The sequence below is a fragment of the Pleurodeles waltl genome, chromosome 9, assembly GCF_031143425.1.
Source record: "Pleurodeles waltl isolate 20211129_DDA chromosome 9, aPleWal1.hap1.20221129, whole genome shotgun sequence".
Lineage (NCBI taxonomy): Eukaryota > Metazoa > Chordata > Amphibia > Caudata > Salamandridae > Pleurodeles > Pleurodeles waltl.
The window spans coordinates 510,541,668-510,558,558 of record NC_090448.1 but is presented as its reverse complement, the minus strand read 5'-3'; positions in this window follow the sequence as shown (position 1 = coordinate 510,558,558).

Genomic DNA, 16,891 nt, shown 5'->3' with positions numbered 1-16,891 from the left:
TTTGGGTTTCCGTTCTCTTTAGAATCAGATAGGGGAAGTCACTTCAACAATGACGTAATTAAATTACTGTGTGCAGTATTGAATATTGAGCAGAAGTTGCATTGTAGTTACCACCCTGAAGCATCAGGACTAGAAGAGCAGATGAATGGTACCTTGAAGTCAAGAGCTGAAAAGATGTGTGCGTCCACAAATTTGAAATGGCCTGATGCATTGCCTTTAGTGTTGATGCACTTGTCAACATTACAGATGATATGATGTTGGACTACTACAAAGGTCTGACTGATGTGGTTTGTTCTTTCTCTCAGCAGGTGGAGGCCACCACACTGCCACCAATCCATGACCCAGGGCAAACCTGAGAGCCGGTGAGTGGGTTGTGGTCTGGAAACATGTGAGGAAAACGTGTTTGGAACCTTCCCTGGAAAGGACCGTTCTAGGTAGTTCTGACTACTAACCACAGCTGTGAAGTGCGCTGGAGTTCCAAACTGGATCCATGCAAGCCACACAAAGAAGGTGGCATGTCCCTTGAACAATGAAGAAGAGTTGTTGAGAGCACCAACAACTACATGACCAGACAAGCCTCAGAGCCGGAAGGAAAAGAAAGAGGAACTGAGACCAGATCTGAGCTGATTGAGGACAGTTCAGTCACTCCTGTGAGAGACGAATGAGAAGACCTCCAGGAGGGTGACAGTGAGCCAAACTCTATTGAGGCAGCCGGAGAGCCTAGTCAGAGGAGGGCTTTCCCAGAAGCAGATGATTTTGAGATACAAATAGAGCAATTGACAGACCTTGATGGGGAAGGGGTTGAGGCTGATCAAAGCCATTGTGATCCAATCCTCCTGAACCAGTTTCAGGTCCGTCAAGAGAAAACACTGTAGAGCAAGAAGAAGTTTCAAGTTCAACACTGAAAAGAGCATTGACTAAGGGTCCACTGAAAGGAGACAAGTGGCCGGAATCACAAGCAAACAGAAAGGAAGCATTTGTTGAAACACCACTCGAGGAAGAAGTAGATACAAAACGGAGAGAAGATCTGAGTGAAGGAGAGTTGCAGGGTGATCGAAAGTTGAAAAGAAAGAGAATAGCAAGTCGAAGGTACGCATGTCCTGAATGGGCGTATGCAACTACAAGTGGCAGAAAGAAATTTTGTCTTTTTGTTTTGATCAAGACATTCCAGGTCAATATTTTGGCACTTGAAGGGAGCTAATGAACTGAACTGTTGAGATAATCTGAAAAAGGTGCAAACAGAAAAGAGACTGTTGAAGGTAACCGGAAAAGACTTTTGATAACCTGATTGATTATTGAAACCCTGATTTTGACAAGCTGCTAAGCTGATCTTGACAAGCTGCTAAAGCGATTTTTGACAAAGGATCCTGGGAGTGAGACCAAGAGCTGTAAATAACTGCTGAAAGAAGGTTGTTGTTTTTGCTGCATGTTCTCAATTTTCTCTTCTGCATTCTGATTCTCTACAGAAAAATAGGTGCTGTAAATGCCTGAGTATTGATTTGGCAATTGTACATGGGATATTGTTTGTGATATTGATTGTGGGTATGCCTGTTCTTGAGAAAAGGGAAGCCAACTAAACTGCAGCTTTAGAGACAGCTAGTGCATTAACTGCAATGGAGAAGTTTAGGTTAGATGAGAAGTATCCCTATGTAGGTAGTAATGCCCAACAGGAACTTTCTTCTAATGTCTTCTATCGCTTGCTGAGTGGGTATGTTGAGACAATGGATTTTAAGATTTAAAAAAAATAGTAGCCAAGGTCCAATTCTCCCTTCCTCAAAAATGCCCAGGTTAGATTATTTGTCAGTGGGTAATCAATTGGGGGATGGACCAGATTGCCCCAGATCAGGAAAGAGAGTCCAAACGTATTGAGAACCCACTTTGAGAAAATCAAAATTATTTATGTTGTGTCAAATTATATTCAAGCAATGATACGTCAAGTCCGCGTATTCAGTTAAAACATATTTATTGATCCTTGTACATGGAGATTTTTTTGAAGAACACATGGAGAAACAGCCGGCACGTGTTTCGCCCCCTTGTGGTGTATTTACCTGGGGCTTTTTCAAGGCTGCAAATAATAGTCCATGAATAAGATCCAAGTGGTGATGCTGTCAAGATTGAGTAAGTTTAGAATATTAGTGAAGGCCCAAACAGAGAAATCAACCATTGGTGCACGATAAGGATTGTGTCTAGAAAAAGAGAAAGATATTGACTGATAGTCATATCCAGGTTATAGTCCCATAGTGAATACCCAAAAATATGAAAGGGTGAGTGAATAGATTTGTGATGATTAATATTAGAGATGCAGGCTCACAAAGTGGTGACATTGATGACAAAGTGAAAAATGAGAAATTAAAAATTGAATATAAATTTAAAAGTGCGTTGAGATTTGAAATGAAAATAGTGCTGGCATTGTTAGACGTAGAGTGATTAGTGCATTACTTATTTTTTATATCAATGGTTAAGGATAATTATAATCAAAGAGCATTATACCATTTGCTTTGTTGATCAAAGAAAAAATCATTTCTTATGGTGGAAGCAAGAAGTAAGGTGAATGCACTATTATGCATTTTCCTGAGTAGTAGTGAAATACATTTGATTTTGATTAATGGACAATCATTTGTAATATGTGACTTTATCAATTGTGAGAGTACTAACATGATCAATCTTTTTACTTGCCCCTGCAATAAGGCCTAATAAGATTCTATAACCAGGAGTACATTCAATACTTCTATTCCAAGCACAATATGGTGTTTTTGTTTGTCCCCATAATTAGGTATCTGAGTATAGTAGCTAAGGATAATGACATAGGCCCTCATTATGAGATTAGTGGTAAGTACCGCTTACCGCCATACTGACTGCCGCCCACAAACCGCTGCCGCAGCAGAGCACCGCCACCCATATTATGACCCACAAATAGCAATCTGTCACTATACAGCCACACACACAAGTCCATCAGCCCAAAGGTCAGTGATAAACTGGCGGTTGCAAAACCCACACCGTTACGCCAACAGAACTACGGCCACAGCATTATGACCCACGAATCACCGCGACGGACATTCAATGGCACTAAAGCATTGGTGGTACATACCGCTGTGCTCAAAATACACACACACATACAAAACTACACCACATTGGACAATTCAAACTACACACACCTGACACACATACACACCCACATACCCACACATCCACACCACTATAAAACAACCACCCACATTACCCAAAACCCTTTACCAATACAAACAAGTGCCACTAGAGAGATGCAAGACCACAGACAAGACCACAGACACACACCACAGTCACCTATACACCATCTACGCACCCTACATCACACACCCCAACACAGCACCCCACAAACCCTCACCCACACCACTCACAATACACCCATGGTACAGCAATGACACCCAAGGTTCTCTGAGGAGGAGCTAAGGGTCATGGTGGAGGAAATCATCCGGGTAGAGCCACAACTATTCGGATCACAGGTGAAGCAGACATCCATTGCTAGGAAGATGGAGCTATGTAGGAGAATCGTGGACAGGGGCAACGCCGTGTGACAGCACCCCAGAACAAGGGATGACATCAGGAAGAGGTGGAACAACCTACTGGGGAAGGAGCGTTCCACAGCAGCAAGACACCAAATAGCTGTAAAGAGGACTGGTGGTGGACCCCCACCTCCTACCCCACAACTAACAACATGGGAGGAGCAAGTCTTGGCAATCCTGCATCCCGAGGGCCTGGCAGGAATAGGAGGAGGACTGGACTCTGGTAAGTCAACTCTTTACTACTATCACCCCCTCTACCTGCATGCCTTCATATACCCCCACCCTTACCCTCACTCCCATCACTATACCACCTCCCACATACCCCACCCTCACAACCCACTCATTCCAATACCAACCCCTGCATGTAAAACCAATGCACGGACTCCTATCACAGACATGCATGGACACCGATCACTAAAGCATGCACATTAGAGAGAATCACCTATCCCACAAAATCACTACTCACACAAGGCAAAGCTGCCAGGGCAGTAACAACCATAGAGGGCAACACACCCATGCACAAGATGACACACACTACATTTACATCCCCTCAGGTCCCCCACCCAACGTCACCGGAGAGGAGGTGCCAGCAACTTCCACTCCACCTACAGAAGAGGCCCACAGTGATGACAGCAGCTCGAGACACCTGGATCTGGATGACCAACCTGGTCCATCAGGGATCTCCAGACAGTCTGTAACCCAGGCACAGTCCCATACCACCACAGAGCCTCCCCCTCAGGAAACTCCAGCACAGTACACACCCAGCAGGCCCATACCTCTGCTACAGGGACCCCAGGCCACCCCACAAACACAGGAGGATCCAGGACCTGGGGCCAGTGGCAGTGGGCACACGCTTCAGGGGCCAAAGGCACAGAATAACAGGGAAGCTGAGAGGACTTCTGTGCGACAGGAGGAGGAAAGGCCCAGGGAACTGACTATCAGGGAGGCACTCACCAACATCCTGGGAGCATTCCACCATTCCCAGGAGACAATGGGCCAGATCCTGGACAAGTTGCAGGAGACCAAGCAGCTGCAGGAAGGAGAGTATCTGGGGATCATGAGGACTTGAAGGACATCAACACCACCCTGGTCACCATTGCAGGGGTGCTGGCAGACATGGCCAACACCATGTGGGAGGCAGTGGCACACCACCGGGCCCCTGACACTAGCCAAACCGATGAACAGCCTTTCACCTCCGCTGCCTCTAGGGCCCGCCACAGGAACAACAGGCCACCAGCACCCCAGCCCCTGCAGAAGGAGAACCACCCCACTGACGGTACCTGCGATCCAGGCAGAAGCCAGAGAACATTGCCAAGACCCCCACCAGGAAATAAAACTCTCCTGATTGTCACCCTTGTGTCCCACTCTGTCACCAGGTCCACCTTGAACTGCCATTGCTCCACTTCCTATGCCCCCTTGGACAATGCGCTTGTGATACAAATAGACTGGACTCTATCCTGGACTTTCCTCCACCTTCACCCCAGCCCTTTTACATCTCCCTCTAATCATTGGCACTTAAATAAACACCATTTGAATAAATACAAGTATGGAGTCTGTCAAATCATTTAACCATGTATTCGTTTAACAAGCTTTAAACACTGCAATATAACTGTACAGTAATGTAGACATAGGAATGAACTGTACTTGGCTGCAGTCAACACACCAGGATCGATAGTGGGGCACAAATATCTGAAAATAGAGATGCCAAAGGGTACAGTAAGTGGTCATAGAAGTAGGAAAATCAGCCTGCCAGTGACAATGTCAAACACAAAACTGTCAATGTAAAGTGTAACTACAGTGTCTTACCTGTGTGTCATTGGAAGTATTGTCATATTATTGCAGTTCTATAGCCCTCATCCTCATCCTCTGCCTCCTCATCTTCACTGTCCACAGAGTCCACTGCTGCCACACGCTCATCTCCAGCCTCCTCCTCCTGCAGAAAAATCATCTGGCAACGTAAGGCAAGGTTGTGCAACAAACAGCATGCCACGATGATCTGGCACACCTTCTTGGGTGAGTAGTACAGGGATCCACCTGTTAGATGGAGGCAATGAAACCTGGACTTCAGGAGGCCGAATGTCCTTTCTATTATTCTTTTTGTTCACCCATGTGCCTCATTGTAACGTTCCTCTGCCCTTGTCCTGGGATTCCTCACGGGGGTCAGTAGCCATGAGAGGTTGGGGTAACCAGAGTCACCTGCAAATGTCGAGGGACAACTGTTAGACACACACTAACCCTTAGGGCCCACACCATACTCATACACCAACATCCCCTGGGTGGGAACCAGGGCTCACCTATTAGCCACACCGGTGCCTCTGGAATTGAGCCATCACCTATGGGATGCTGCTATTCCTCAGGATAGAGCCATCATGCACAGACCTAGGATACTTTGCATTGACATGGGAGATGTACTGGTCTGCCAGGCACACTATCTGCACATTCATGGAGGGAAAGCTTTTTCGATTTCTGAACACCTGTTCATTTCTCGGGGGGTTGAGGGGGACAAATGCAATCTGTGTACCATCAGTAGCCCCAAGTATGTTGGGGATATTTCCCATTGCATAGAAATCAGCTTTCACTGTGGCCAAATCCTCCACCTGGGGGAAAACGATGTAGCTGTGCATGTGTTTAATCAGGGCAGACAATACTCTGGTCAGCGCTATTGAGAACATTGGCTGAGACATTCCTGCTGCCAAGCCCACTGTCACTTGGAAGGAGCCACTTGCTAGGAAATGGAGCACAGAGAGGACTTGCACAAGAGGGGGGATCCCAGTGGGGTGACGGATAGCAGATATCAGGTCAGGTTCCAATTGGGAACACAGCTCTGTGATTGTGGCCCTGTCCAGTCTATAGGTGAGGATAATGTGCCTGTCCTCCATTGTATCCAAGTCCACCAGGGGCCTGTACAAGGGGGGATGTCTCCATCCCCTATTTATCCGCAGCGGTTGCAATCTAGGGGGCAAACAATGAGTGGCTGGTCAGTATTTCATATTTCCAAACACTACACTGCATTGCATGTTGTGACTGTAACACAATATTGTTGTATAGGCCCAAATGGTGCCTATGTGTACTGTGACGCAGTTAGGTGCCATGGCCTGCCCTCTGCCTGAAATGGCATCCACCTGTCCTGTATGGAGGGACAGGTGGAAATGAGGTAATTCCCCTGACATTGTGCACTGTCGAAAACCGCTGTGCAACTCCTCATTAGATAACATTGGGCCCAATGACGTGACCGCCATTTTCTATCTGTTTACCCACTTGCTACCTGACCTTCAACAGGAGAGGACCTACACTGCAAGTGCTGCTGTGACCTGTGTCTAGAACCGACCATGGCTCGTGTCACTGGGGAAAGGGTCCCTGCCTTCACCGCTGCGGAGTTGGAGAGACTGGTGGATGGGGTCCTACCCCAGTTCCGAATGCTGTCTGGGCCTCCAGACCAAATGGTGAGTACACTGTGAGCACAATGAGTGGGGCATGAATGCATGGAGTGCTGTCTATGAGGGCCTCGTGTTGGGGGGTTGGTGTAAGGGCCCTTGGGAGCGTGCAGCACGTATGTTGGGCCATGTCTGTGCGTAAGGGGATGTGAGGGCTATGGTGGGCCCTGAATGTAACAGACAGGACGATCTGACTGATACCTTTTCTTATGTGTATTTCTCTGCAGGTCAGTGCCCATCAAAAAAAGGGTATCTGGCGTGCCATCGCAAAGGACGTGCGGACCCTGGGGGTCTATGTGAGAGACTGTGACCTTGCACTCCCCAAGATCTGCATCACAGGGCAGAATGTCTCCTCCAGAACCAGTGGAAAAAGCCATCCACTCACCCCATCCTTTCCAGGATGAAGAACACTGGGCACAAGGACCCCTCCAGAACCAGTGGAAGAAGACATCCACTAGAGAGACTGTGGCCTTGCACTCCCCAGGACCAAGCAATGGGCAAACCACCCACTTGAGAGACTGTGGCCTTGCACTCTCCAAGACCAGACAGTGGGCAAATCACCCACGTGAGAGACTGTGGCTTTGCACTCCCCAGGACCAGGCAGTGGGCAAACCACCCACTTGAGAGACTGTGGCCTTGCACTCCCCAGGACCAAGCAGTGGGCAAACCACCCACTTGAGAGACTGTGGCCTTGCACTCCCCAGGACCAGGCAGTGGGCAAACCACCCACTTGAGAGACTGTGGCTTCGCACTCCGAGGACCAAGCAGTGGGCAAACCACCCACTTGAGAGACTGTGGCTTCGCACTCCAGAGGACCAAGCAGTGGGCAAACCACCCACTTGAGAGACTGTGACCTTACACTCCCCCGGACATCGCATAGGGCATGTAGCCCCCTCCAGGACCAGTGTATTGTATCATCTTCCGGCTGAGGTGCCCCCCCATTTGCCGTCCCCCTGAGGTGCCTGTGCATTTTCAACCTGATGACCCTGCAGTGTTCTCTCCGTGTTGTTGATGGAGTGAGGTTTGGGCTTTGGCCTATGTGTTGTGGCCCTGTGGCCCACAGACATTGTCGACTGGGCAGTGTCCCACCATTTGTAAATATGTATATACGTTTGTAATTTGATGCACTTATTCATCTTCTTTAATCCTATTACACTCACTTTCTTAAAATCATTTTATCCTTGCATTATTCCTGAGGGGTACGGGGTGGATCTTTATTGTTACTGTATCTGGCTGTGTATATGGTGTTGGGGATGGAGGTGTTGCATGTGTGTGTCCCTCTCTTTTTTCTCCCCCTCCCTTGTGTGCTAGGGGGCAGTACTCACTGTGGTCGTCTTCGCCGGCATTGGTGTTCGTAATGCAGGAAAAGGGAGACGAGCATGGGAAATTTTTGCAACTCGGGCTCCATGGTGTTGTGGTTGTTCTCTGAGTCTCCAGAGGTGAGTCCTTTGACTTCTGTGTTCTATTTCCTCTGTGCTTTTGATGTCTTTGGTACCGCCCTGGAAAAGGTGGCTGATAAGCTCGGCATAATACAATGGGTGGTACATTGTCTTCTGCCTGGCTGTTGGCGGTTACCGCTGTGGTGCCTGTTGCTACCGCCGTGGCGGTCGGTGTGTTTAAGGGGCTGTCTGTCTGACAGGTTTCCGCCGTGGTCATTATTCCATTTGTGTTACCGCCGGCCTGTTGGCGGTATTACTGCCAGCCTGTTGGTGGTATTATTGCCGCTTTATCACCGACGGCCAGGGTTGTAAGAGGGCAATAGTATTAGTGAGAGGATTCTTCGAGCCTACATTAACCTTTGGCACAGCTTATGCTCACAGAAATAACTTGACATGCTTGCTTACACCTTCAGAAAAGAGCTTCTTAGATCACACAGATGACAGAAGAAAGGCATTGAAGGAGAAATTAGAAAAAAGTTTAGAGAAAAGGACTTACACGAATGATTATGCTATAGTGCAAAAAAAACACAAGGGAAATAAACTTGAGATGCGCAACACATAGGGAACCTTTGTGTATACATGCTTAAATCTAGCACTGACACTTTATTTGTGGGAACGAGTGAATGTACACATGTGTTTTTGTTTCAGAGTACATGGACATTTATGTTGAATGGACAGGATCCAGCAATTCTTGGTATACATTATATCTGTAGGCCTAATGCTTACTACCGTCTTCCAAGAGGATGGTATGGTACTTGTTACTTGAGGATAGCTACCCAAAGATTTTTGAACTTGACAACCTAAAGAAATTTCCCACAACGACTGAATTACATCATATTATACAGAGGAGGAAATCTCCTTCTGGTATAGTGGGAGATATATGTGGTGCAATAATTCCTTCAGTGGGAGTTGTTCTGAATTTGATAAAGATTCGAAAGCTGTTACTATTGTGAATAACACGCTGACAAATTTTTCGGGAGCCATACTCCTGATAGATACTGAATTAGCTGCTGAAAGAGCTATGACTCTTCAGAACCACCTTGCGTTGGACACTCTTTTAGCAAAGGTTGTCAGAGTTTGCAAAATGCTTAATTCTAGGCATTGCTGTTCGCTCATTCCTGACAGTAGTAAAGAAATTAGAAGCTTACTTACTAATCTGACTAATGAGAGTGCTGATTTGAAAGATTTGAAAGAACCAGGTGTTTGGGAGAAAGTTAGCAAAGGATTTTCTGCAGTGGGAAATTGGTTCAGCAACATTGTAAAAGGGATACTATTGAAAATAAAACTAAGGATATTGATTATTGTGATTTGCTGAATTGGAATATGGGGAATATGTAAATTGTGTAGAAAGATCAAATTAAAGAAGACAAAGAATAATCAGAAAAGGGAAGAAAAGAAAAGGGAAAAATTGTATAGGGAAAATTCAAAAAGGGAACCAAGATTTGAAGGGATTGAAATGACAGAATTTTAGCAGATGCAAACATTTGTGAAAGAAGGTTTAGTGTGATGACACATTTAGGGGGTGATTCTTACCTTGGCGGGCGGCGGAGGCCGCCCACCAAAGTACCCCCGCCAGAACACCGCACCGCGGTCGTCAGACCGCTGCGGTGATTCTGGGTTTTCCACTGGGCTGGCGGGCGACCGCCAAAAGGCCGTCCGCCAGCCCAGTGGAAAACAACCTTCCCACGAGGACGCCGGCTCCGAATGGAGCCGGCGGAGTGGGAAGGTGCGACAGGTGCAGTTGCACCCGTCGCGAATTTCAGTGTCTGCTGAGCAGACACTGAAATTCTTTGTGGGGCCCTCATACGGGGGCCCCTGCAGTACCCATGCCATTGGCATGGGCACAGCAGGGGCCCCCAGGGGCCCCATGACACCCCATACCGCCATCCTGTTCCTGGCGGCAGAGCCGCCAGGAACAGGATGGCGGTATGGGGTGTCAGAATCCCCATGGCGGCGCAGCGAGCTGCGCCGCCATGGAGAATTCTTTTGGGCAGCGGAAAACCGGCGGGAGACCGCCGGTTTTCCACTTCTGACCGCGGCCAAACCGCCGCGGTCAGAATGCCCTGCGGGGCACCGCCAGCCTGTTGGCGGTGCTCCCGCCAACCCTGGCCCCGGCGGTCCATGACCGCCGGGGTCAGAATGACCCCCTTAGTCATCAGAGGACAGATTGTTAACGCAGAAGTTTTATTGAAATTACTAATGAATATTAATGTATTTTCAGTGTTGAATTTGTGTGGAAAATGTAATGACTTATAGAAAAAATAATGAACACATTTGAAAGTGTGACCATGTGATTGGCCACCAATGTTCATGAAGTATACTTATTAACGGCTTATTAGTATGAAATGTTGAGCTTATGTTTGATTAATGTAGTAATTTGTCATTTTGAGGGTTATGCATTATGTCTTAGCTTTATTAATTGTAGGCTTTAACCTACCGGAAGTCTTGGCATAGTTGCTTGGCCTCATGTCAAGCTGCATTTCTTAGGCAGTTAATAAAATGTCTGCTTAAAGAATTAAATTGTGATTTCCCACAGAGCTCGTAGCTAAAAGTCTTTCTCATGAGAACTGCTTGCTAGAAGATGCTGTACTAGCTAATGTAACATTGTTTTATATAATGTGTGTAAGACTGAATTTCTCAGGAGAATACAATGAAGACACTGACTGGAGTATAAGCTGCAACAACATTGTTACCTGACGAGCCGGATGAATGAGAACAGCACGAAAGGAGCAAATCATCGACATGTGAACCGTGTACTAGTAGAAATGTAAATTTGAATGTTTTAGTTTTATTGGACAAAGTGTGAACATGCGATCCCTTGACCAATAGGTTCTTGGGAAGTCATTTTAGGAAATCTAACTTAGCTGGACTGCATGAGAGGAGATAAGCCATTATCTCCATTCTTACTGAAAATTTAGCTCATATTTGCCCATTTTCCAGTCTTGAGAGGAGACATGCTTAACTTTTACTGCTGAAAGACTTTGCTTTTTCTGAACTTTGATGCTGAATCTTGATGCCTTGCTGACCAGACTGATGCCCTGAGGACGAAGACTGTCACCGCTTGCTGATCCAAACTGAGGCTAGATATATTGACTATGATATTTTTTGCTATGTCTATTTGATTTTTTTTCTTGGTACTAACCATGCTATTTAGATAGTTAGTTAGATGTTTTCCAAATTTGTGTTGACTAAATTGTTTTGCTGAAGTCTAAACATGCTAATGCTAATCTGGTGCCAGTTAGGATCCTCACTAATGAAGATCAATACATGGAGTAACATTTGATGTATTTTGTTTGTTGAATCTAAATGTATGTGATATTGTTTGTGCAGTTATTCTTGTTATTAATTTGCACTGTAACCTTAGAATGTGTAGTGGCTCCAGCCTTGATAAGATTGCGTTTCTTCCGCCGCTTCAGACAGCCGGTGTTGTTTCTGTATGTTTGTCATTTGGTTTTAAGATTATTTTATGTGACATTAGCGTTGTTAATATAGGGAAATTAATATTTTAACTTTTCCATAAAGGTATGGTTATTAATGACTGCAAGGTCATGCTGTGTGACAATTACTGACTTCTATTGATTATTAATGTTACTAATTATTGATTTGCACATGCTGGATATGTGGTGGGAACATCTTAAGTGCAGTCAAAAGGTTCATCGACCTATTTGCGTCCCCTTATAAGTTTACTTATTTAGGTCAGACGCGCCAACAGTATTGAACACGAATCAAAGTAAAGACCCACAAATGTTGAAAGGAAAAGTGCAGCACGTCAGATTCATTATTTTAATTTTTAAACAACAACCTCCCAGTCTGAGAGTTTGTTTTGGAAAAATAAACTTTGCTGAGTGGGTGCATTTAACATGGCACCTCCTTGGTAAAGCCTCAATGTCTTCAATTGAGCCACAGCACTGACAGCTCAACTGAAAGCACAGAGATTTCCACCTGCCTGGTGGAGGTCTCTAAGTATGGCAGGCAGTCTTCACCAGGTCAGAGGGGGACATCTCACCAAGAACATTGCATAATGGTGGACAATCCACCAAATACAAAATAAGGCCCAGGCAGGAAATTGTGTGCGACTGAAATATGCAGAGGACAATCAATCGGTTAGCTCAATGCCCTTTACACCATAAAAGATATAATAACAATGAATTATGTATCACATAATATTACTGTATGCAGCACACTGTTCAAAGATTGAACACCGCTATTTGGTAAACATAGAGCATCGTTAATGGTTAAACTTGCATGAACAGCAATATAAATTATCCAAACTTGGCTATGCAACAGTATTCCTAAGTAAATGTATTAGTTCAGCAGTTAAAGCGATTTGCGCAACAGTCATTATTATAGCAAGATAGCAGTTAGGCATATTAATGAGTGATCTGAAAGCTAATTCATATTGAAGAAAATGGCCTCGTAATCCAGAATAGAATTCTCAATCATAGGCATTATTTAACCCCTCGGGTGCATGGGACGAGACCAGCTTGTCCTGCACCCGGCCCACACTGCCTATTGAGGATGGAAGGGGAATTGCTTCCCCTCCCACCCCTGACCCCCCCACGGCAATCTGATGATGTGAGCGCGCTCACAGCGCGCCAACGTCATCAAATGCTGCTGGGGATGCGCTGGAAGCCATTTGCTTCCAGCGCGTTATGAGAGAGGACGTCGACCAGGTGAGTCCTTCTCCTGGAGGGGTTGCAGGGGGGAAAACAGACACAGGGGAAAGGAAAGAGTTTTTCCTTTCCCCTTGTGCCTGTTTTGAGCGGATTCCTCGCCTGCGATCGTGGAACAGGAATCTACCCACTAGACACTAGGGATTGCTTTAATCTTATTTTGAGGAGCGACCCCTTGGGCAAGGGTCGCTCCCCTGGGGGCATATGCATATCCACGTTTTGGCCCCCCCCATTGGGGACAATATTTTTGTATAAGTTTTGGCCCCCCGGGGCTAGATCGTCCATGTTTTCTGCTGATCTTGCCCCCACGGTGGGGCCGAAACCCACTAGGTCCCAGGGATTGTGTTGTGTGAGTTTGTTTTTTGTGTGTTAGTGGCACCCATTGGGCAAGGGTCATCCCCTCAAAAGGCAGACTTTAGTGTTAGCCATTTATGCCCCCGAAGGGGGCAGATCGGCCTGTTTTTTGTAGGCGAATCCTCCAAGATGCCAGGGAAATTCTTTTTTTGTTCCGCTTTGTTTTTTTTGTGCTGGGGGTGCCCCCTTTGACAAGAGTTGCCTCCCAAAGGGGGCACAGAACTGTTGGCCATTTCTGCCTCCCTTAGGGGCAGTTCGGCCTATCTTTTGTAGGCCCATCTGCCCCCAAGGGGGGCAGAATCCACTTAGGCACCAGGGAAAATTTGGAAATGCTTGTGGTGGGGTGTTTACCAACTGGCGAAGTATTTGTATTTGTAATTATAACAGTTTATTTCTCCTTTTTGATCTAGTTCAAGGCTTTTTCTTCCTTTCCTGTGGATCCTTGCTGTTTTGGCAGTAATTGAACTGTGGTTTGCGTAGTTGCATGTTTTAGGTAAGTAAAAGCAATTTACTCAAAAAGAGTATTGTTGACATGCATGAATGACATGTTTGTAGGTGGTGTACTCAATGCAGGATTGTGTGTGAAATTGTCTTTAGATTTGTGCACAATGATATTTGTGTTGTCTTATGTCTAATTTGCTTTTCTTTTTTTCTTTTTAGTGGGATATCATTGGTTATTGCTGTGTTGGTGCAGAGTAGTTGCTTGTGAGTCTAGCTTTTTCAGGCAAGTGAGTGGTATAATTTTTGAGGACATAACTCATTTGATAAAGCCACACTTTATTTATAACTTATTTTACACAGTGCTGGTTGTTGTAGGCGCATTTGTAAAGTTACACGTCTTAGAAAGGATCATGGCTAGCCGCAGAGTGATCGCTCAGCAGATTGTTGGCATGCTTTTTGAGTCGTCTTCTGACCATGATTAGGAGACTGACTCTGCATCTAGGGCAGAGGAGGAAGTGAGAGATTTTGGCAGTGAGTTTTCTGTCCGAGAGGATTTTTCTGATGAGGAAGCCACTCTCAGTGCAGATGAAGGGCCTGTTTTAGAGGAGGACATTGATGCGCCAATAGTGCAGCAGCCTGGGGCTGAAGGGTTTCTCATTAGAAGACCTGACACTTGGATTGCCCCTAAAATGAAGCAGCCACAGTTACCTGCATTTACTGGTCTTCCCTGGTGTAGAGTCAACACGGCAAACTTTTTGCCTGTCAATTTCTTTCAGTTGTTTATGGACAATGTATTTTTGGAAGAGATTGTTGAACAGACTAATTTGTATGCGGAGCAGTATTTGAGGGACAACGCTGCCAGACTTAGGCCTCAGTCTAGAGCTACCCAGTGGGTTCCCACAAATCTGAAAGAGATGAAAAAGTTCTTTGGTTTGACTTTTTTTGATGGGGTTGATAAGGAAGCCGTCACTGGCTTCTTATTGGTCTACTAGTCCCTTGATGGCAATGGTTATATTTCCTGTAACCATGGCTTGTAATCGCTATTTGCTTCTTCTTCGGATGCTGCATTTTGTTGACAATGCTTTAGCCTTGCCATGAGATCACCCTGATTGTGACCGTCTTTTTAAGGTTAAGCCTGTCCTTGATCATTTTGTAGATCGGTTTTCAGAGGTGTATGTTCAAGGCAAAGAGATAAGTGTGGACGAGTCTTTGGTCCCGTTCAACGGGTGTTTGGGTTTTTTAGCAGTACATTCCTAGCAAGAGGGCACGGTATGAAATTAAATTGTATATGCTGTCAGAAAGTAGTACAGGATACGTGTAAAATTTCCGGGTCTACACTGGTAGGGATTCCAGTATTGACCTCCCTGGTTGTCCGCCCACTTTTGGAGTTAGCGAGAAAATTGTGTGGGAACTTGGTAGACGACTGTTTAACAAAGGTCACCATTTGTACATAGATAATTACTGCACTGGAATGCAGTTATTCAAGGAGTTGTTCAGAGTGGACACTGTTGCTTGTGGCACAATCTGTTCTAACCGGAAAAACTATCCAAGGGAGCTTGTCTGTAAAAAACTTGAGAGGGGACGGTGCAGTGCCTTGCGGAATAATGAGCTGCTAGCTCTGAAATTTTCAGACAGGAGGGATGTGTACATGCTAGCTACCATCCATGATGAGAGTACTTCCCCTGTGACTGTTTGGGGTCAGGTTGTCAAAGTCCGCAAACTGCGTGCCTTTTGGACTACAATAAGCACATGGGTGGTGCTGATTGAGTAGATCAGAGGTTGGAACCTTACACTGCTCTTCGTAAGTCTTACATGTGGTATAAAACATTGACCATACATTTATTTCATTTGGCAACTTTTAATGCTTTTATTGTGTTCAAGGATTGTTCACCTGAGTTGAGGATGAAATTTGTTAAATTTCAGGAGTCAGTGATAGAGAGCTTTATTGTGGTGGAACAGGCAAGAGTTCCTAGAGTAGCAGTGGTGGAGGATGTGGCTAGATTGAAAGATCCCCACTTTCCTGATCACATTCCTCCCACTCCCAAAAAAGACTTGCCCACTAAGAAATGTAGAGTATGTGCCCGAAGAGGTATCCAGAGGGAGAGCCGGATGTACTGCCCCCCTTTAAAGCCTGGGCTGTGTGGCCGCTGTTTGAGGAGTTACCACACCCAAAACAAAAACTGGGAAATACTGTGAGCGTAAACTGCCTGTTTTATATTTTGTGATGTTCAGTTTCACATTTCTGTCATGATTTCCGTTACAGCTTTTGTGTTTATAGTTTTGTAAATATTTTATAATTAGTTAGTGGTTTCTTTGTTGTTTGATGGCGGTGTGCATGGAGTGGCGCTTGGTTGGAGATGTGTGTGGAGTGGCGCTTGACTGGCAGTGTGCATGGAGTGGCACATGGCTGGCGAAGTGCGTGGAGTGGCACTTGGCTGGTGGTGTGCTTGGAGTGGCACTTGACTGGTGGTGTGTGTGGAGTGGCGCTTGGCTGGCAGTGTGCATGGAGTGGCACTTGGCTGGTGGTGTGCGTGGAGTGGCGCTTGGCTGGCGGTGTGCGTAGGGTGGCACTTGGCTGGCGGTGTGTGGAGTGTGGAGTGGTGCTTGACTGGCGGTGCCAGCCAAACATCAGTCCACACACTCCCATCAGCAAGTATGATTGCTGTATCAGAAATGTGAGCGTATGTAATGGGCCCTTGAGTGTTGCATCTGTCGATGCGAATGTTATAATTTGCTGGGCCCGTGGCTGGTGCGTGAATGGTCTTGTGCATGCCATGTATGAAAGGTTTGTGAATGGACTGTAAAGCGGTTGGTGCCTTGTCGTGGCTTTACAGCTCACGAGTTGTGAGTCATTGGTTCAGTTTTGGGCCTTTCAGTTATTAACAGTGCTTTGTATTTTTGTAAAATGTTTTGTTAATAAAAGTTGATGTACTGAACCATCACTCACCCTTGTGCCAAATCCAACCAGTATGTGTGGTAAAAATTACAAAACCTGCTCTGCTGTAATC